We start from the raw sequence: 22216 nt of genomic DNA, 5'->3' as shown, positions 1-22216 counted from the left end.
CCACCCGTAAGGTGCGTGAGAGGTTGAACCAGCACAAGAGTAGTATAAGAACAGGAGATGTAGATGCACCTGTGGCTCACCATTTTTTGACAGCTGGGCATAGTCTGAGTCAAATTAGATTTCAGATTATAGATCATGTAGAGAAACCTAGGAGGAGGGGCAACAGAGAGAAAAAACTTCAGCAAAAGGAATTGTTTTGGATCTATACATTAGGTACTATGTGGCCAGGAGGTATGAATAGAGAAATGGACTGGAGTGTTTTCTGATTACTGTCCCTTTAATATAAGAGATAAAGGCATTAAAAAGGTCTAAAAAATTCTTAGGGCTAACAAATGAATAGGTATCTTTGATTTAGAATGTCTATATTGTGTATACACAATGATAAAACAACTGTGAATTTATATGAGAATCTCTATTCTGCCCAAAAAGTATGTGAACAAAAAGAGGTGTGTGAACACTAGGCAGAGTTAACTGATGTAGATAGATTATCACAGGTGTGTATTGTAATTGAGTGGAAGGGGTTAAGGGTATTTTAAGCCTGTATGTGTCAGTGTGATTTTATACATGATTAAGGACAGTTGGTCCAAAACGTTGTATTAACTTTTTGGCATAAATAAAATATCTTTTTATACAGTGCTGCTGCAGCTTGAACTTTCTATTTATTATTGGGTTTTTGGTATGGACCCTTGCAGCCTGCACGGATAAACAACCTCACAGAGTGCTGAACAGTAACCTGCTGTTGGATTTGCCATAGCAAAGGGACAATTCCTTCGGATCAAAAGGAACTGTAGTGATCCTGAGACCTATAAGAGAGAGAGTGATATATTGAAATTGTATTTAAGAGAAAGGGGCTATTCTAACAGAGTAATTAAACGAGCCAAAAATCAGGCAGACTACAGCAGCAGAAGTAGCTTACTGCTTGACAATAAAGTTAGGCGCAAGACAGCTAACAAAGTAGAAGAAAATAAGGTAACATTCGTTACAAACTACAGCAACCAGTATAACAGAGTCTGTAGTATAATTAGGAAACATTTGCCTATCTTATTTGCTGACAATAAGTTAAAACCTTTCATCAAAGAAGGATGTAGGTTCTCATATAGGCGAGGTGTTACAATAGGCAATATTTTATCTCCAACAAAACTTCCTTCAATTACTACAGGAGTGGGCAGTTCATGGCTTACCCACAAAGGCACCTTTAGATGTGGAAGAAATAAGTGTAAGGCTTGTGAGCATATCATGATTACTGAAAAATTCTCTTCCTATGTAACAGGGAAAGAATATGACACACTCCAATGTTTAAACTGTTCTATGAACTACATCGTTTATCTAGTCACATGTGTACAGTGTAGAAAGCAGTACGTCGGTCTCACCACTAGGGAGGTGAGGTCGAGAATTAGGGAGCACCTCAACAACATTGAGAATGAGAGAGATTGTTCAGCACTTGCCTCTCACTTTATATTTGACCACAATAAAAATGTGAGCTCTCTAAAATGGCAGGCAATTGAAAGGGTGTCACCCCCGAAAAGAGGGGGTGACAGAGAAAAAATTCTCTATCGACGAGAAGCATTTTGGATCTTCTCATTGAAGACACGGATCCCTATGGGTTTCAACTCAACCTTTGATTTGATAAATCATTGGGAGTGAAATCAAATCAGATTAAATAATGTCTGAATACACCTTGTATTTTTACATAAGCATATATGTATGCTCCTTTGATTTATATTAGTAGGTCCAGTGGTTTATTCCAGAGTTAGTAGTAAGTTCTGCGGTCAACGATGTGATTTATTACGACTATTGTGTCTATCATCTAATAGTCGTTATTAATATTATCTCCATTGTATATAAAATATTAGTATAGCTTTCACTGTAAAATTATTATTGCTTCCTTCAAGTTGTATCTAGCGGTAACAAATACCATGGCACATAGAACTAATAGGCAGGTAGTATAGTCCCTTTGTTTGGAGTGCACATTCTTCATAAGGTTATAAGTTCAATTTTATTTAAGCTAGTGGCTATGGTTTCAAAATTGCTGTCCAATATGGAATTGAATTAAACCAAACTTATTCTTTTGTTATGGTATATTATATATGGACAGGTTATAAATGTTAGTATTTTATGGATATCACACTATGTCACCGCTAGCTTGGTTTCACTATTATCTATGTATTTCTATACACTTAGATGGATGTTAGGCTAATTATTTTAGCTTGGTCAGCCTGTTATGTATAAGTTTGGTAAATCATACAGTATATAATATGAAGATTTGAATAAGTGTACAGGTTTGGCTTAGTGCTTAATAGAGGCAGTATGCGGTTAAACCAATATTGCACTACGTTTGAAATATAAATATAATAAATAAATAAACAAGGAGTTTTTTTGCCAATACTAGGCGAGTATATTCAAATTCTAGTGCACCCTAATGTGAAAAGTAATAATAGCAAAACACAATAGTAAATGTTAATTTTGGGTAGCTGATAAATGCAAAAATACTGCAGGATTATGCTGAGCATTTATAACATTATGCTTAACATTAATTTTTGTAACTAACAAATCAGCATCTGAATGTATTCAATGTGGCAAACTGAAGTTCATTAAGTGTTAAATGTTAAGCAGTATGCGAAGGGCGTACACCTGTGTTTATACCTATTTAAGGTATCAATAAACCCCATGACGGTAACTATGATTACGTGTAACACCTGAAATGCGTCAATGACATCATCGGGCCCAGGTTGTAGCCCTTACACACTTTTTAACTCGGCAGTAGCTGTTTGGTTTGTTTGTTTATATCTGATGTGTTCCTCATCTTAAAATCTTAAAAATGTCGTCTAAATAATTCAGTCCAAGTTTAAGTCTAAATCAGCTATTTATTTTCTTCCATCAGCCAATCAGAATTTTCCTACCTTAATTCCGATTGGCTGATAGAATCCGATCAGCCAATCGGAATTCGAGGGACGCCATCTTGGATGACGTCCCTTAAAGGAACCGTCATTCGTTGGGAAGTCGGATCATGGACCTCTTCAGCTCCCACTTGGATGAAGACTTCAGCCGGATCATGGACATCTTCAGCCCCCCGCATGGGCTTGGATCAAGACATCGGAGGCTCTTCTGGATCGATTGGTGAACCCGGCGTGGTGAAGACAAGGTAGGGAGATCTTCAGGGGCTTAGTGTTAGGTTTATTTAAGGGGGGTTTGGCTTAGATTAGGGGTATTTGGGTGGTGGGTTGTAATGTTGGGGGGTATTGTATGTTTTTTTTTTTTACAGGCAAAAGAGCTGAATTCTTTGGGACATGCCCCGCAAAGGGCCCTTTTCAGGGCTGGTAAGGTAAAAGAGCTTTTCTATTTTAATTTTAGAATAGGGTAGGGCAATTGTTTATTTTGGGGGTCTTTGTTATTTTATTAGGGGGCTTAGAGTAGGTGTACTTAGTTTAAAATTGTTGTAATATTTTTTATATGTTTGTAAATATTTTTTTATTTTTTGTAACTTAGTTCTTTTTTATTTTTTTGTACTTTAGTTAGTTTATTTCATTGTATTTATTTGTAGGTATTTTATTTAATTAATTTATTGATAGTGTAGTGTTAGGTTTAATTGTAGATAATTGTAGGTATTTTATGTAATTAATTTATTGATAGTGTAGTGTTAGGTTTAATTGTAGATAATTGTAGGTATTTTATGTAATTAATTTATTGATAGTGTAGTGTTAGGTTTAATTGTAGATAATTGTAGGTAGTTTATTTAATTTATTTATTCATAGTGTAGTGTTAGGTTTAATTGTAACTTAGGTTAGGATTTATTTTACAGGTAATTTTGTAATTATTTTAACTAGGTAGCTATTAAATAGTTATTAACTATTTAATAGATATTGTACCTGGTTAAAATAAATACAAAGTTGCCTGTAAAATAAAGATTAATCCTAAAATAGCTACAATATAATTATAATTTATATTGTAGCTATATTAGGATTTATTTTACAGGTAAGTATTTAGCTTTAAATAGGAATAAGTTATTTAATAAGAGGTAATTTATTTCGTTAGATTTAAATTATATTTAACTTAGGGGCATGTTAGTGTTAGGGTTAGACTTAGCTTTAGGGGTTAATACATTTATTAGAGTACCGGTGCGGTCCGGTCGGCAGATTAGGGGTTAAGTATCGTAGGTAGGTGGAGGCGATGTTGGGGGCGGCAGATTAGGGGTTAATAAATATAATATAGGGGTTGGCGGTGTTAGGGGCAGCAGATTAGGGGTACATAGGGATAACATAGGTTGCGGCGGTGTACGGAGTGGCAGATTAGGGGTTAATAATAATATGCAGGGTTCAGCGATAGCGGGGGTGGGAGATTAGGGGTTAATAAGTGTAAGGTTAGGGGTGTTTAGACTCGGGGTACATGTTAGAGTGTTAGGTGCAGACATAGGAAGTGTTTCCCCATAGGAAACAATGGGGCTGCGTTAGGAGCTGAACACTGCTTTTTTGCAGGTGTTAGGTTTTTTTTCAGCTCAAACAGCCCCATTGTTTCCTATGGGGGAATAGTGCACAAGCACGTTTTTGAAGCTGGCCGCGTCCGTAAGCACCGCTGGTATCGAGAGTTGCAGTGGCGCTAAATTATGCTCTACGCTCCCTTTTTGGAGCCTAACGCACTGAAAACGCAGCCATTCTGTGAACTCTAAATACCAGCGGTATTTAAAAGGTGCGGGGGGGAAAAAAGCATGCGTTAGCTACGCGGGTCGTTACCGACAAAACTCTAAATCTAGCCATTACTCAAAACTACCAGTTACTCAAAACTGAAGTTAACCCCTCCAGTTTTGTTGGATTTGCACCCTGTACCTATAATGGGCACAGGGTGACTTAACATAATGCCCGAATCCATAATCCATTATGGAGGTTGACAGAGGGGTCTGTCACAATATACATTTTACAAAAAATACAGCAGATATATAATATAGAGAAATACAGTATCTCACAAAAGTGAGTACACCCCTCAAATTTTGTAAATTTTATTATATCTTTTCATGTGACAACACTGAAGAAATGACACTTTGCTACAATGTAAAGTAGTGAGTGTACAGCCTGTATAACAGTGTAAATTTGCTGCCCCCTCAAAATAACTCAACACACAGCCATTAATGTCTAAACCGTAACAAAAGTGAGTACACCCCCTAAGTGAAAATGTCCAAATTGGGCCCAAAGTGTCAATATTTTGTGTGGCCACCATTATTTTCCAGCACTGCCTTAACCCTATTGGGCATGGAGTTTACCAGAGCTTCACAGGTTGCCACTGAAGTCCTCTTCTACTCCTCCATGATGACAACACAGAGCTGGTGGATGTTAGAGACCTTGCACTCCCCCACCTTCCATGTGAGGATGCCCCACAGATGCTCGATGGGATTTAGGTCTGGACACATGCTTGGCCAGTCCATCACCTTTACCCTCTTCTTTAGCAAGGTTGTGGTTGTCTTGTTGGTGTGTTTGGGGTCATTATCATGTTGGAATACCGTCCTGCAGCCCAGTCTCCAAAGGGAGGGGATCGTGCTCTGCTTCAGTATGTCACAGTACATGTTGGTATTCATGGTTCCCTTAATGAACTGCAGCTCCCCAGTGCCAGCAGCACTTATGCAGGCCCAGACCATGACACTCCCACCACCATGCTTGACTGTAGGCAAGATACACTTTTCTTTGTACTCCTCACCTGGTTGCCACCACACACGATTGACACCATCTGAACCAAATAAGTTTATCTTGGTCTCATCGGACCACAGGACATGGTTCCAGTAATCCATGTCCTTACTAATCTGCTTGTCTTCAGCAAACTGTTTGTGGGCTTTCTTAGAAGAGGCTTCCTTCTGGGGCGACAGCCATGCAGACGAATTTAAAGCAGTGTGCGGTGTATGGTCTTAACACTGACAGGCTGACCCCCCCCAACCCTTCAATCATTTGCAGCAATGCTGGCAGCACTCATACATATATTTCCCAAAGACAACCTCTGGATATGACGCTGAGCTTGTGTACTCAACTTTTTTGGTTGACCATGGCGAGGCCTGTTCTGAATGGAACCTGTCCTGTGAAACCGCTGTATGGTCTTGCCCACCCTGTTGCAGCTCAGTTTCAGGGTCTTGGCAATTGTGTTATAGCCTAGGCCATCTTTATGTAGAGTTAAATTATTTTTTTTAGATCCTCAGAGAGTTCTTTACTATGAGGTGTCATGTTCAACTTCAAGTGACCAGTATGAGAGAATGTGAGAGCGATAACACCAAATTTAACACACCTGCTCCCCATTCACACCTGAGACCTTGTAACACTTACGAGTCATATGACACCAGGGAGAGAAAATGGCTAATTGGGCCCAATGTGGACATTTCCGTTTTAGGGGTTTACTCACTTTTGTTGCCAACGGTTTAGACATTAATGGCTTTGTGTTGAGTTATTTTGAGGGGACAGCAAATTCACACTGTTATACAGGCTGTACACTCACTACTTTACATTGTAGCAAAGTGTCATTTCTTCAGTGTTGTCACATGAAAAGATATAATAAAATATTTATAAACATGTGAGGGGTGTACTCACTTTTGTGAGATACTGTATATATTTAAAAATAAATAGAATATTCTCTTCTATGTGAAGAACATTAGAATATACCTTCGGGTTAGAGTGGTTAGTCTAAAGCGGTGTTAGGTTATACGAGCGATAATTGTTAGTTTTGGGGGGTTTTGCGTGCTTCATTGAAGTCTATGGTTAGAAGAAGTCAGCACGGTCACAATATCCAAACTACTTTCAACTTGTAATACGCAAAGTAAAATTTTACTTCTGGAGGTGTTTTCATGCGAACAAAAAGCGCTAAATAGTGCACCACTTGTAATCTGGCTCTCAATTAGTGGTTCTTCATAATGATTAGAATACCTTTGAAATCAATTTAAAAAAATAACCGTGAAGGGAATACACTGGCACCTAGATTATAAGTTTTGCATTATAGAGGGTGTGAAACGAACACAACAAAAGTTGTGTTATTTCACCCTCAATAGCGCTGCCATCACAAGTTTCAGAAAAGCCGCATTGTGTGTGTGATATGGTAGTGATAAGCTCCATACTGCACAAAATCCAAGGGGGGCTGCTTTGACATGCTCGTGCACTTCAAAAAAAAACCTGAAGCGTGGAATAGCGATCACCGTAACGCAACCCCATTGATGTCTAAGGGGAAAAAAGTTACGTTTAAACCTAACACCCTAACATAAACCCCAAGTCTAAACATCCCTACTCTGCCGTCCTCGACATCACCAACACCTAAATAAAGTTATCAACCATTAACTTCCGCTCCCGACATCGCCAACACCGATATAAACTATTAATCCCTAAACCTAACAACCCCCTAACTTTAAATTAAAATTACAATATCCCTATCTTAAAATAAATAAAAACTTACCTGTGAAATTAAAAAAACCTAAGTTTAAACTATATATTAAACTAACATTACTATTATACTAAAATTCAAATAAAATTACACTTTAAAAAAACCTAACCCTACTAAAAAAATGTAAATCTAAAATTACAAAAAATAAAAAATATTAGAATGCAAAAAATAACTAACACTAAATTACAAAAAATAACAAACAGAATTATCCAAAATAAAAAAAAATTACACCTAATCTAATAACCCTATAAAAATAAAAAAGCCCCCCCCAAAAAAATAAAAAATAAAACCCTAGCCTACAATAAACTACCAATAGCCCTTAAAAGAGCCTTTTGTAGTGCTTTGCTCTAAATAAATCAGCTCTTTTCCCTGTAAAAAATACAAAGACCCCCCCAACAGTAAAACCCACCACTCAACCAACCCCCTAAAATAAAAAAACTAACTAACAAAAACCTAAGCTACCCATTGCCCTGAAAGGGGCATTTGTATGGGCATTGCCCTTAAAAGGGCATTCAGCTCTTTTTCATTGCCCTGAAAATAGCTTTTAGCTCTTTTAAGAAAGCCCAAACCCTAATCTAAAAACAAACACCCCAAAACAGTTTAAAAAAACCTAACACTAACCCCGACGATCCACTTACAGTTTTTTACTGTTAGTTATTTTTTGTAATGTAGCATTTATTTTTTTGTAATTTTAGATTAAAAATTTTTTAACTTCACTTACCTGCAGTGCTGGTATTACAGGTTTTTAAAAGACACACACTCAGCGGTGAGCTGGTCTACATGCTCGTGCACGATTTCCCCATAGGAATCAACGGGGAGAGCGGGCTGAGAAAAAGTCTAACACCTGCAAAAAAGCAGCGTAAAACTCAGTAACCCACCTTCATTGATTCCTATGGGGAAACACATTTTATGTTTACACCTAACACCCTAACATGAACCATGAGTCTAAACACCCCTAATCTTACACTTATTAACCCCTAATCTGCCATCCCCGACATTGCTGACACCTGCATTATATTTATTAAACCCTAATCTGCCGCTCCGGACACCGCCGCCACCTACATTATACTTATGAACCCCTAATCCGCTGCCCCCAACATCGCCGACACCTACATTATATTTATTAACCCCTAATCTGCCGCCCCCAATGTTGCTGCAACCTACCTACACTTATTAACCACTAATCTACCGCCCCCAATGTCGCCACCACTATAATAAACATATTAACCCCGGGGGAGGAGCCAGCTTTGGAACTGAACGGTCACACTTCATTGTAGCTCCGGCTCAATTTTTTCTGGAAAATAACTTTTTAGACCGTTCAGATTCCTAAACTTTTACAATTTTGGGACCTTACGAGCTTTGGAGGCATAAGAGTCTGGGGTAGAGGAGCGGAATAGCTACCAGATGACCAGATTCTATCTTTCTGATAGCAGGCCTACAATCAAATCTCTCTAGGAGCGACCATCTTCATGAACACATGATTATTGAGCCACACTTTAGACTTTCCCTGCTATAATACCCTTCCTAAAAAAGGCTTAACTACAGACATAGAGGACTATAGAAGAGTACGCTGCCTTTTCAACTGATGAGGGAGCATTTCGGAGCAGGATTACCAGAGAGACAGGCATTCAGCTTAGAACGCTATAGCCGAACATTATGGAGACAGTGGCAGCGTGGGACTCACTTATTCAAATGCTAACTAAGCAAACACCCCTTCAGCTAATAAACGACCTCAGATCTGCGCTTCATTTACCATTGATACCTTCCATACCTACCCGCAAGTGGAACACAGATGGACCTCCTATACCGAGCCCTGAATCTTGCCATGCGGCCGTGCCGCAGAAGACAATCGACCACTCACCCAGACAGAAATACACTTCCTTCTTAGTTGCCATGGAGGAAGCTAGACGCTTGGGTTTGGAGTCTGATGCTGGGGAGGTGCAGATCGGTGTGCCAACTCCTGGCGATCATGGGCTGGGGTCACAGAATACTGCTTTGACGATCGAAAGTGAGATGCATCCCACCGTCCAGATGGTGATACAGCAACTTAAAGGAGGTAAAAGGAAGCTGGCTTTCACTGCATATCGCTCCTGGGTGTATATGTTTGAGAGGAATGGCTGGATGAAGCAGGACTGCATATGGGAAAGACTGCCAGAGGACCTTGCAATGAGTAGTGATTTTGATGTCAGGTTGTTGTCATTACTGAGGTTTGTGCAAACAGTGCAGTATATTCCTCGTGGCCTCTGAAGAGGCATTGGCTGACATGGAAACTTCATCTGTGCTGACAATGAGAGAAATTTGTACAACCTCTGGGATCTCTCTATAATCTATCTTGTGACTATGTTTTCCACGTTCTTTATGTTTGCTGTTGTGTGCTTTACATAGTTTTAAATGTACAAATGTTTAGGCATTATTTTCCTATTTTACAGCGTTTTTCATAAGAGCCAATACCTGCCAGGAGCTAATAGCTAAAGTTACACACTTAATCCCACTATATGTTATAGTGCCTCCATAGGAAACCAATATAAACGCAGGCGGAAGAGAGTGGGGCTCTCAGTAGCCCTGTTGTTAATACTTAGTCCATAGCTATAACATTTAGCATAGACTTAGTCAAGGTACACATATCGATTATAGTACCCACAATTCAGGCATTCCATCTTCAAAACACTTTTCCTAATAAAATGTAATATGATAACTGACTGTGTGTAGATGATGAACCCCTATCTAATTGCTATTACCTGATGTCTCACATGTACTATATAATTGAGAACTAGAGAAGACAGGACAAACTTGGATTGCATAGGTGAAGACTTCCCTAGATAATAGAGATCTTATGCTGAAAATTTAAGGTTGAGTGTTGGAGTTCTAGGTCTCATGCTGCAGGGCATAGGGCCCATGCCTTGTAGCAGATCCATATTCTATCTTCCCATCTATGTAATTGTGCACTGGTTTCCCAAGCTTATTATAAATATCTAGGGAGTCGTTATGTCCAAATAGTTTGCATGTGAGAATTCTAGATCTATGTTTTGGTGTATTTATTGATGCAGGCCCTTGTCTTGAATTATAGTTAAAATAACTAATATGTAGAGGTTTACCTGCATATCTGTATAAGTTTTCCTATTAGCTACACTTAATAGCAATAATTTGGAGCCTGTGATATGTTATATGTTGGTTCATAATCATTTAATACCCTCTCCACAGTTAACTAGAATTTTAGAAAATGGCCTTAGTGGGGGCTGGACCTTCACTGGTGCTATTCTTTATAGTCTCTCTTTCCATAAAATTATAAGTGAGCTACTCAATCAGCGTCAGGTTTACCGCCTTAGACACCTAGGCTTTCTTTTGCACGATATATCATTGGCTCATATGTAAGTTGACTCCTTCTTATGTCTCTTCTGATAGCACATGTGCTTGTATGACTCTTAGCATAGATACCACGCTTTGCCTATATATTTTATAAGTCAAATTACCACCTCCTCCTCCCTTTCCCCCCCCCCCTTTAATGTACCTCCCATTCTAGGAGGGTTAAAAATGCGGTTTATCTTGCCAATACCGCACCTTAATTACCTTAGTACAATATAATAATAATAGCTTTTTATCTAATAGCCCAGAACCAGAAGGCTTAAGCTCATTTTTACTTGAAAGTGTCATCTCTATATACTATAAGCTACACATTATTACCTACTTACGGTGTCACTCTGGGCTCTAGAACGATATTATATACACCCATTGTTTACCCTGTTGTTATAGTTCCCCATCCAATCTCTATCACAATAAATAGACCCAAGCGGCCTTAGATGTTTTCTGGGGAAAAGATTTATATGACAATGATAGAAAATATGAGGTTCATTTTTTCTTTTAAATATTCAAATGTTTTGATACTGCATCAGATTGGATTGTAAGTATCTCTTTGGACACTTGACACATTTATGTTCTACACTCTTGCTGCCCCATGGAAGCGGGTAAAGTCAATGTATGGATGATTTTAAGGTTTGCTGTAAATTCTATTGTGTTCTATTGTGTGCAGTGTCCTGTACCTTGATGATGACAACTGTTTGTATGATTCTTTGAGAACCTTAATAAAAATTTACTTTAAAAAAAAATTCATATAATTATTAATAAATACATAAATAAAAAAAACAAAAAAACAAAACAAAACATATTAACCCCTAAACCGTCGCACTCCCACCTCGCAAACATTAGTTAAATAATATTAACCCCTAATCTGCCGTCCCTAACATCGCCACCACCTACCTACATTTATTAACCTCTAATCTGCCGCCCCCAAAGTCGCCGCCAATATACTAAATGTATTAACCCATAAACCTAAGTCTAACCCTAACACCCCCTAACTTAAATATAATTACAATAAATCTAAATAAAAATTTAATATTAGTACCTATTTAAATCTAAATACTTACCTATAAAATAAACCCTAAGCTAGCTACAATATAACTAATAGTTACATTGTATCTATCCTATGGTTTATTTTTATTTTACAGGCAAGTTTGTATTTATTTTAACTAGGTAGAATAGTTATTAAATAGTTATTAACTATTTAATAACTACCTAGCTAAAATAAATACAAAAGTACCTGTAAAATAAAACCTAACCTAAGTTACACTAACACCTAACACTACACTATAATTAAATAAATTAACAACAATTAAATACATTAAATTAAATTAGCTAAAGTACAAAAAAACAAAATACCAAATTACAGAAAATAATAAACAAATGACAAGATATTTAAACTAATTACACCTAATCTAATAGCCCTATCAAAATAAAAAAGCCCCTCCCCCAAAATAAAAAAACCCTTAACCTAAACTAAACTATCAATAGCCCTCAAAAGAGCCTTTTGCGGGGCATTGCCCCAAAGTAATCAGCTCTTTTACCTGTAAAAAAAAATACAACCCCCCCCCCCAACAGTGAAACCCACCACCCACACAACCAACCCCCCAAATAAAATACTAACTAAAAAAATCTACAAGACATCAGACATGGAGCATCCTCTTCAAACGAAGTCTTCTTACTGAATGACGGTTCCTTTAAATGATGTCATCCAAGATGGCGTCCCTTAGATTCCGATTGACTGATAGAATTCTATCAGCCAATCGTAATTAAGGTAGAAAAAATCCTATTGGCTGATGCAATAAGCCAATAGGATTGAAGTTCAATCCTTATGGCTGATCCAATCAGCCAATAGGATTGAGCTTGTATTCTATTGGCTGATTGGAACAGCCAATAGGATTTTTTCTACCTTAATTACGATTGGCTGATAGAATTCTATCAGCCAATCGGAAATCTAAGTCATTTTACGTAAGTTGTTTTGCGTAAGTCGTTTTGCGGTAAGGCCAAAGAAGTGTGCGGTGCCCTTAAACCTGCAAGACTCGTAATACCAGTGGGCGAAAAAAAGCAGTGTTAGGACCTGTTAACGCTGCTTTTTTACCCTTTAACTCATAATCTAGCCATTAATTTGTAGTTATTTTAATTTAAGTATAATAGTAATGTTAGTTTAATATATAGTTTAAACTTAGTTTTTTTTATTTCATAGGTAAGTTTTTATTTATTTTAAGATAGGGATATTGTAATTTTAATTTAAAGTTAGGGGGTTGTTAGGTTTAGGGGTTAATAGTTTAATTTATTTTTTTGCGATGTGAGGGGCTGGCGGTTTAGGGGTTAATAGGTTATTTAGTGGCGGTGATGTGGGATGCCAGACGTTTAGGGGTTAATAACTTAATTTAGTGGCGGCAATGTTGGGGAGCAGCGGAATAGAGGTTAATATCTTTATTATAGTGCTGACAATGTCAGGGAGCGGCGTAATAGGGGTTAATAAATTGTATTAGTGGCAGCGATTTCGGGAGCGGCAGATTAGAGTTAATAGGTTTAATATAGTGTTTGTGATGCGGGAGTGTGTCGGAATAGGGGTTAATAGGCAGTTTTTTGGGTGTTAGTGTACTTTGTAACAGTTTATTTATGAGTTTTGTGTAACAGTTTTGTTGCGCAAAACTCAAAACTACTGGTCTCAGATTGTGGAACGGATCATGTCGGTATAGGCTGGAACGCAAGCATTTTAGCCTGAGCGTAAAACGTGTAATACCAGGGCTATTGAAATCCCATGCAAAAACGTAATATTTTTGAGTGCAAGACTGACATTGCTTTACAGGCTAAAATGCTTGCAGTACTGTACTGCTATACTGACAAGCATTTTTTCAGTGTTAAAACTGGAACGTTTGTTTTTATGTAAAAATTCAGATATTTTAGAATGGGGCTAATTTTTCTACATTACAAAAGAATCTCTATCACCTAAATTATGAGTTTTGCGCTAAACAGGGTGCAAATCGAACGTAACAAAAGTTGCGTTATTTCACCCTCCATAGCGCTGCCATTACGAGTTACTGAAAAGCCTCCTTGTAAGGTGGCGTTAAGCTCCATCCCGCAAAAAAACAAGGGCTGCTTTGACGTGCTCGTGCACGCTTTCCCCCATAGACATCAATGGGGAGAGAGTGTTAGAAAAAAACCTAACACCTGAAGTGCGGAATGGAGATCGCCGTAACACAACTCCATTGATGTCTATGGGGAAAAAGTTCAGTTTAAACCTAACACCCTAACATAAACCCCAAGTCTAAACACCCCTAATCTGCTGCCCCCGACATCACCGACACCTAAATAAAGTTATTAACCCCTAATCTGCTGCTCCTGACATCAGAGCCACTAATAAAAGTTATTAACCCCTATTCCACCGCTCCCCGACATCGCTGCCACTATAATAAAGTTATTAACCCCTATTCCCCCGCACCCCAACATCGCCGCAACTATAATAAAGCTATTAGCCCTATTCCCCCACACCCAGACATCGCCGCGACTATAATAAAGCTATTAACCCCATTCCGCCGCTCCCCGATATCGCTGCCACTAAATAAAGTTATTAACCCCTAACCTCCGGCCTCCCACATCTCCACCACTAAATAAACCTATTAACACCTAAACCACTGGCCCCCCACATTACAAAACACTAAATTAAACTATTAACCCCTAAACCTAACACCCCCCTAACTTTAAATTAAAATTACAATATAATCACAACACCGACCTACTGAAGATCAAAGATACTGACGACGCCATTGAACAGCAAATCCCTACATTGGGCCCCGCAGGGGAGGCTTCTTTCAAGTTCAGAGGGAGACAGAGCCGCATTTGCAGCGGACTAGGCGGTCTGCACATATTTCTTCCATGGAGCTCTTAGAACAGAGTTTTAGCTATATTTCTCTACAACCCGCTAAGCATACTAGGTATTACCGCTGTATGCATATATTGACACTAAAGTGGAGGCTTAGTTTCAGACCGTATTGCTTGGTCTCAAGTCTTCTGCAGACTCGGAGTGGGGTGATATATATATATATATCTTGTGAACTTTCTATAGCACCAGGTCGAGATGGTTAAACACAGAGTCCTTTAAAGTTATATGTTTAAGAGGGCATATACAGAATTAGAATTCTCAAATCCTCTTTGAGTTTAGTGAGCTTAATATGTTTGTGTTTTCTTCTATTATGTTATTTTACAGTATAATTAACTGCAATGGTATGCTTATAATACCCAATCTCATTTCACTTATTTTACCTATGAAACTTGGCCATTTTGTGTAAAGTGCTGGTCTATTCACAGAAAAGTGTTTCTTCATACACTGTGCAAACTACTTTTTGTTAAGCATTGACAAGTATGATTAGTATGTGCGTACTTCAATATGCTTATTACGGATGGGGATAATCATTATTATGTCACCTTCATACTACATGATTCTCAACCACGAGTTGTTGTGAGGTTCCTTATAATCCTCCGTAATGTACAATGGTAACCCACATTTGGCTATGCTCATATATGTGTGTACTTTCTATAGCACCTGACATTGTTTTAATTGTACTCATGTAGAGCTTGTACTGAACCCACACTCTTATTAGCACTACAGTTCTACTGAGGAACTAGATCTAGTACGGTTACAGGTTAAGGGCAAGGAATATCTTATCACTGAGGCCTATCTACTCGATTATGGACGAACTAGCACTCGCCTAGATTTAGAGTTTGGCGTTAGCCGTCAAAACCAGCGTTAGAGGCTCCTAACGCTGGTTTTGGGCTACCGCTGGTATTTAGAGTCAGTCAGGAAAGGGTCTAACGCTCACTTTCCAGCCGCGACTTTTCCATACCGCAGATCTCCCTACGCCATTTGAGTATCCTATCTTTTCAATGGGATCTTTCTAACGCCGTTATTTAGAGTCGTGGCTGAAGTGACCGTTAGAAATCTAACGACAAAACTCCAGCCGCAGCAAAAAGCCAGGAGTTAAGAGCTTTCTGGGCTAACGCAGGTTCATAAAGCTCTTAACTTATGTGCTCTAAAGTACACTAACACCCATAAACTACCTATGTAATCCTAAACCGAGGTCCCCCCACATCGCCGCCACTCTATTACATTTTTTTAACCCCTAATCTGCCAACCGCACACCGCCGCAACCTACATTATCCCTATGTACCCTTATCTGCTGCCCCTAACACCGCCGACCCCTACATAATATTTATTAACCCCTAATCTGCCACCCCAATGTCGCCGCTGCCTTACCTACAATTATTAACCCCTAATCTGCCGACCGCACACCGCTGCCACCTACATTATCCCTATGTACCCCTAATCTGCTGCCCCTAACACCGCCGACCCCTATATTATATTTATTAACCCCTAATCTGCCGCTCCCAACGTCGCCGACACCTACCTACAATTATTAACCCCTAATCTGCCGACCGGACCTCACCGCTACTCTAATAAATGTATTAACCCCTAAAGCTAAGTCTAACCCTAACACCCCCCTAAATTAAATATAATTTAAATCTAACAAAATAAATTAACTCTTATTAAATAAATTATTCCTATTTAAAGCTAAATACATACCTGTAAAATAAATCCTAATATAGCTACAATATAAATTATAATTATATTGTAGCTATTTTAGGATTAATATTTATTTTACAGGCAACTTTGTATTTATTTTAACCAGGTACAATAGCTATTAAATAGTTAATAACTATTTAATAGCTACCTAGTTAAAATAATTACAAAATTACCTGTAAAATAAATCCTAACCTAAGTTACAATTAAACCTAACACTACACTATCAATAAATTAATTAAATACAATACCTACAAATAAATACAATTAAATAAACTAACTTAAGTACAAAAAATAAAAAAGAACTAAGTTACAAAAAATAAAAAAATATTTACAAACATTAGAAAAATATTACAACAATTTTAAGCTAATTACACCTACTCTAAGCCCCCTAATAAAATAACAAAGCCCCTAAAATAAAAAAATTCCCTACCCTATTCTAAAATAAAAATAGAACAGTTCTTTTACCTTACCAGCCCTTAAAAGGGCCTTTTGCGGGGTATGCCCCAAAGAATTCAGCTCTTTTGCCTGGAAAAAAAACCATACAATACCCCCCTTCAACATTACAACCCACCACCCACATACCCCTAATCTAACCCAAACCCCCCTTAAATAAACCTAACACTAAGCCCCTGAAGATCTTCCTACCTTATCTTCACCACGCCGGGTATCACAGATCCGTCCAGGCTCCGATGTCTTGATCCAAGCCCAAGCGGGGGCTTAAGACGTCCATCCTCCGGCTGAAGTCTTGATCCAAGCGGCGGCTGAAGAAGTCCATCATCGGGCAGAAGTCTTCATCCTATCCGGGCAGAAGAGGACATCCGGACCGGCAAACATCTTCATCCAAGCGGCATATTCTATCTTCTTCCATCCGACGACGAGCGGCTCCATCTTCAAGAGCTCGGGCGCGGATCCATCCTCTTCTTCCGACGACTAGACGACGAATGAAGGTTCCTTTAAGGGACGTCATCCAAGATGACGTCCCTCGAATTCCGATTGGCTGATAGGATTCTATGAGCCAATCGGAATTAAGGTAGGAAAATTCTGATTGGCTGATGGACTCAGCCAATCAGATTCAAGTTCAATCCGATTGGCTGATTGGATCAGCCAATCAGATTGAGCTCGCATTCTATTGGCTGTTCCGATCAGCCAATAGAATGTGAGCTCAATCTGATTGGCAGATATAGGAAGTGTTTTCCCATAGGAAACAATGGGGCTGCGTTAGGAGCTGAACGCTGCTTTTTTGCAGGTGTTAGGTTTTTTTTCAGCTCAAACTGCCCCATTGTTTCCTAAGGGGGAATCGTGCACGAGCACGTTTTTGAAGCTGGCCGCGTCCGTAAGCACCGCTGGTATTTAGAGTTGCAGTGGCGGTAAATTATGGTCTACTCTCCCTTTTTGGAGCCTAACGCAGCCCTTCTGTGAACTCTAAATACCAGCGGTATTTAAAAGGTGCGGGGAAAAAAAAGCCAGCGTTAGCTACGCGGGTCGTTACCTACAAAACTCTAAATCTAGCCGACTGTTTGCCTAATAATAAGGTTATGTCCTCCTGTTGAATCTAACACTACCTGAAGTCTCAGAACTTAACTTAATTACTATTTTGTACCACTAGGGGGAAGTAAAAGTTTAATCAAGCTTTGTACATAGCTTATTTTAGTGCACGGTTGGCTTGGGTTATGGCTAACTTCAACTATGCTTACTTCTTTCATGCTGCACACCCCCTGGGATTGATAACTCTGGCAAGGCATTGCAAAAAATATTTGTATAGACCACCTTTTTTCCCTTCGGGGGGAACCAGAGAATCCATTCCCACTTTTTACTACTGAGACTGCCGTGACTCATTCATCTATAGCAAAGGTGAATCCTGAGGCCGAGGCTGCTTCCTAAATACACAAAATGTCCAGCAGTTCAGTAGCTTTATTATAGCATGTACTTTTCTTGGTCCTCTTCCCTTAATGCTTACTGGGTGTTTATTCCAATGCCCTTTTACACATTTGCATGGTCCCAGTGCCCACTTAGCAAACCTGATTATTCTGAGCTCTTGATTTGAGGCATAATTTGCAATATTTTTAGTATGATGTGGTGGCCATTGCTATGCAGTGACATATAATCTCCTCTACCTATTACTGTGCGGGCTGGTCCTGCTCGGCTACTATTATTCAGTATCTCACTGTTCACTGCATATAGATTGAGCTACATGCAACATGTAAGTTTTGTAAGATTCAAAACCAGGCCGTATTGTACCAGATATACCATTAGCCTAATATGTACCCTGTTTACTCGTATTTTTCCCTTGTTAGCCAATGTCTTTGTGGGATTGTGTGCGTGAATATGTTGCCCGGTTACACTAACGCCTGTCGATTTAGCATTTGCTACCTATCACATCTATTTAACTCCCTTCCCCCAGTCCATAATGAGCCTCTTAGTTCTTAGTTCCTAAACTGTGTATCCTAATTATCATATTCGCTGTGCCAACTCCCTCCGCCTTTCTAGCGCATATTATATTGCATTTTCATATATTTAAGGGTTATCTCTCTTACCTATAGTTGATATTCTGCATTTTATTAGCCTCCTAAGCTATATCTTGTATTCCTGGTATCCAACTTACCACCTCCCCCCCCCCCCCCCCATAATGTGCCTCCTGATTCGGGAGGATTAACTACACGGCTCATCTTGTCTATGCCGCAACTTAATCAATGTTTTTATTACTATCCCTTGCAATACAGTATAACGTTGACCATGTTTCATACCCATAGTACTAGGTTTGCTTGGGTTCCCAACGCAATATACCTACATATCTCAATATATGGTTCATACAGCAGAACAATATTTTTCGTAGTAATTCCTATAATGGGACAGAATTTTAACCTTATGTTCCCTACCCAATTTGGCACAACTGATCAGCACCACTTATTAGTGGCGTTTAGAACTATAAATCTATTATTTTATGCCTATATCTTTTATCATACCATTCATATGGAACGAAACTTGCTTTGCTGAGAACCACACTGTCCTTATTACAGCAAAATAATAAAAAAATCTGAGGTCCCATTAATGAGATCCACAAGTGGTCTCCTCTAAACCAGATAGCTCTCTGTAAACGTTATTATTCTATAGTACAGATGACTAACAGCGCTCACCTACTTCCTTATGGCTCCTGGGTAATAGGGTATCTAGCTTACCCTAATAAAAGTTACAAATACAAAAATAGTCCAAGAGCGCCTGTGAATAGGCGAAGGAAGATTCTAACAGATTAACTAGGTTCAAATATTTATTACAAATCATAAATATAAATAACATGGATCCATGTATACTACATACATATAAAAATATATAAAAACAATCAGAATATGGAAACAATTTGCAAACAGTTGTCAATTATAACAATTAAAAAACGGTTGCCGATCATAACAATGAGAATGATGTTCCTATGAAGTCTCACCAATTAGGGAGATAAACAAAATGGGAGTCATATAAAAAGATCTTTTAAAATGATTAAAAAAAGATCTTAAAATAATGATAAAGCCAAAAAATGTGTTCAGATAGTAAAAAATTAAGTGAAAAATTTGTTGAAAAAATCCAGTGGTATTATAAAAATATAAAAATATATAAATCCTGGGATAAATATAAAACGGGTGGAAAAATATGTGAAACAATTTCCTTGTGAAAAATTATGCAAAATAAATTATGTGCAAAATAAATAAATAATGGGGACCCCAAAAGAAAAATTGTGTGAAAATTGAAAAATAATGTGTTCAAAAAAAGTTCAGTGGTATGTATAATCCAAATGAGTTGTCGGTTACTAATTGTTAGTGAGTGATCCTCCTTGTGAGTGTTTTCTTATAAGTGAATTTTCGGTGCTCTGACAAAATGCAGAAAGACATTTGGCAGAAGGACATTTGGCAGACGGACATTTGGCTGACAGACAGAAAGCTAAAGAATGTTCCGATTTCGGCCGAGGGCAGATACGTTCCAGAGTGCTCTGTTCTAATCAGAGCCTCGGGCGCCGCAACTGCCTCTGGGAACCTTACCATGGGTCCCATGCTGCACGTTTTGTAATTCTCTGTCTGGGAAACTATCTATCTATCAAATCTATCTATTTATCTATCAAATCTATCTATCGTATCTATCAAATGTATCTACTGCATCTATTGATCTATCTATATAATCTATGTATCTATCTATCTATCAAATCTATCTATCTCGTGGCCGGACTGTTATGTGACAGCCACTTGTGTTTCGGCCAAATGTCCGTCGGCCAAATGTCCGTCTGCCAAGTGTCCGTCGGCAAAGTGTCCATCGGCTAAAAATCCGGCCACGGAATTTTCAAGTGTATCCGTGTAAATGATGATAGTTTTTCCTTTTAGTTAGATAGCTGTGCTTTTTCTTTCAGTGATATCTTTAGTAATTCATTTATGTATAAAAAACGCTCCTCCGTGTATTCTTACTTTTCCTGTCAGTGTTTGATATATCAGCTGTCCGGTTCGGCAATACAGTCACGTGGGTTCTTTGTGACTAATCAGAGGTTCTCCTTGTTTAAATTAAGTGCACGCACTCATTCCTTTAAATATTTTTCAGTATGTGGCTCCTCTCGCTGTACATTAACTAACAGGGATTTCTTATTTCAAACCTCCTGTTAGAGACAACGGTCCTGGGTGCCAAGTTTGTCTGTAGCTGTAGGGCGGATCAACGAGTATCAGCAACAGAGCCTTTTTCAAGATCAAGATTATTATTATTATCTTATTATTCTATAAGATGTGGGGTCCAAAAGAAGCCTCCTAAAAGGAATTGCGGGCTTAGCTCTTTTTACTGGCATGTATCTTCTTAAATTGTTTTATCCTTTACAGCAAACGTTTACTTTACTGAGAAGATATTGCTCATTATCTATGCACTTATGATGTGCACCCTGGGTTTTGCGTTTTTGTGATAACAGTTATTGTTCATTATATGTGTGGTTTTTTTTTCCTTTCTGAATATGTGATTCATAAGATGTACCTTGTTATAAGCATTCTTGGAGCGCAATTGTATAATGCTGTACAGCCCATTGTGTATGCCAAAAATTTTACCTCAATAAAAAAAAAAAAATTACAATATAATGAAACTTCCAGTGGGCGGGCTAAGCACCAGCAGCACAAGCTTGGAACTCCATAGTGGATCTTGGCATATACTACGGCTATTTCATTCAAAAGAGCCGGAATCCATTTTGCCCCTGACAGGGATCGTGTCTGGGCATTGGAGAGATTGGGGGGTGTGATCCTCCCCCCGCCAAAATCCATTATAGGAGTTTGGAGCGGAGAGCCAGGCGTTGTCAACAGACGCAGCGGCCATCTTGGCTTATGAGAAGAGAGAACTCTCGAAACACCCGGAGGGATCTACAAGTGACAGACTGGTGGCTGTAAAGGAGCAACCCTTTGGACTTCCGAAACCCTATCGCTTTATCTGCTTTTCCAGCAGAGGAGAGGGCGCTCACCAATCTCCAGATATCGGGCTGCCACGTGGCGAGGAATCCGGCCTACACAAGGTGCGAGCAGTCACAGAGAAGCAGCAGCAGCCGATCGGAGACAAGGAATTCAGCACGTTGCTGAAAGGGCCACCCGATTACGCCAGCACAGTACATTGCTTGGGAAAACTACGACTTGCCAGCGATCATATTGACCCCAACACCCCTGCAGCCAGCTTAGTGAGAGGCGGACATGATTGCGGGACTCAGTAAGGTAACCAGACACTGAGACACAGTCAGGCATAGACACGATAGAGGGGTGAGAAAATAACATAGCACATATAATGAGCTAGAAAAAAGGAAAATTTCAATCCTAGGATTGAAAATAGTGTACACTTAGGAAGCACTCTAGCCTAAGGATGGAAGGCTCAGAGTTGGAACTA

Source organism: Bombina bombina, chromosome 1, assembly GCF_027579735.1.
Source record: "Bombina bombina isolate aBomBom1 chromosome 1, aBomBom1.pri, whole genome shotgun sequence".
NCBI lineage: Eukaryota > Metazoa > Chordata > Amphibia > Anura > Bombinatoridae > Bombina > Bombina bombina.
This window is presented reverse-complemented; position numbering follows the sequence as displayed.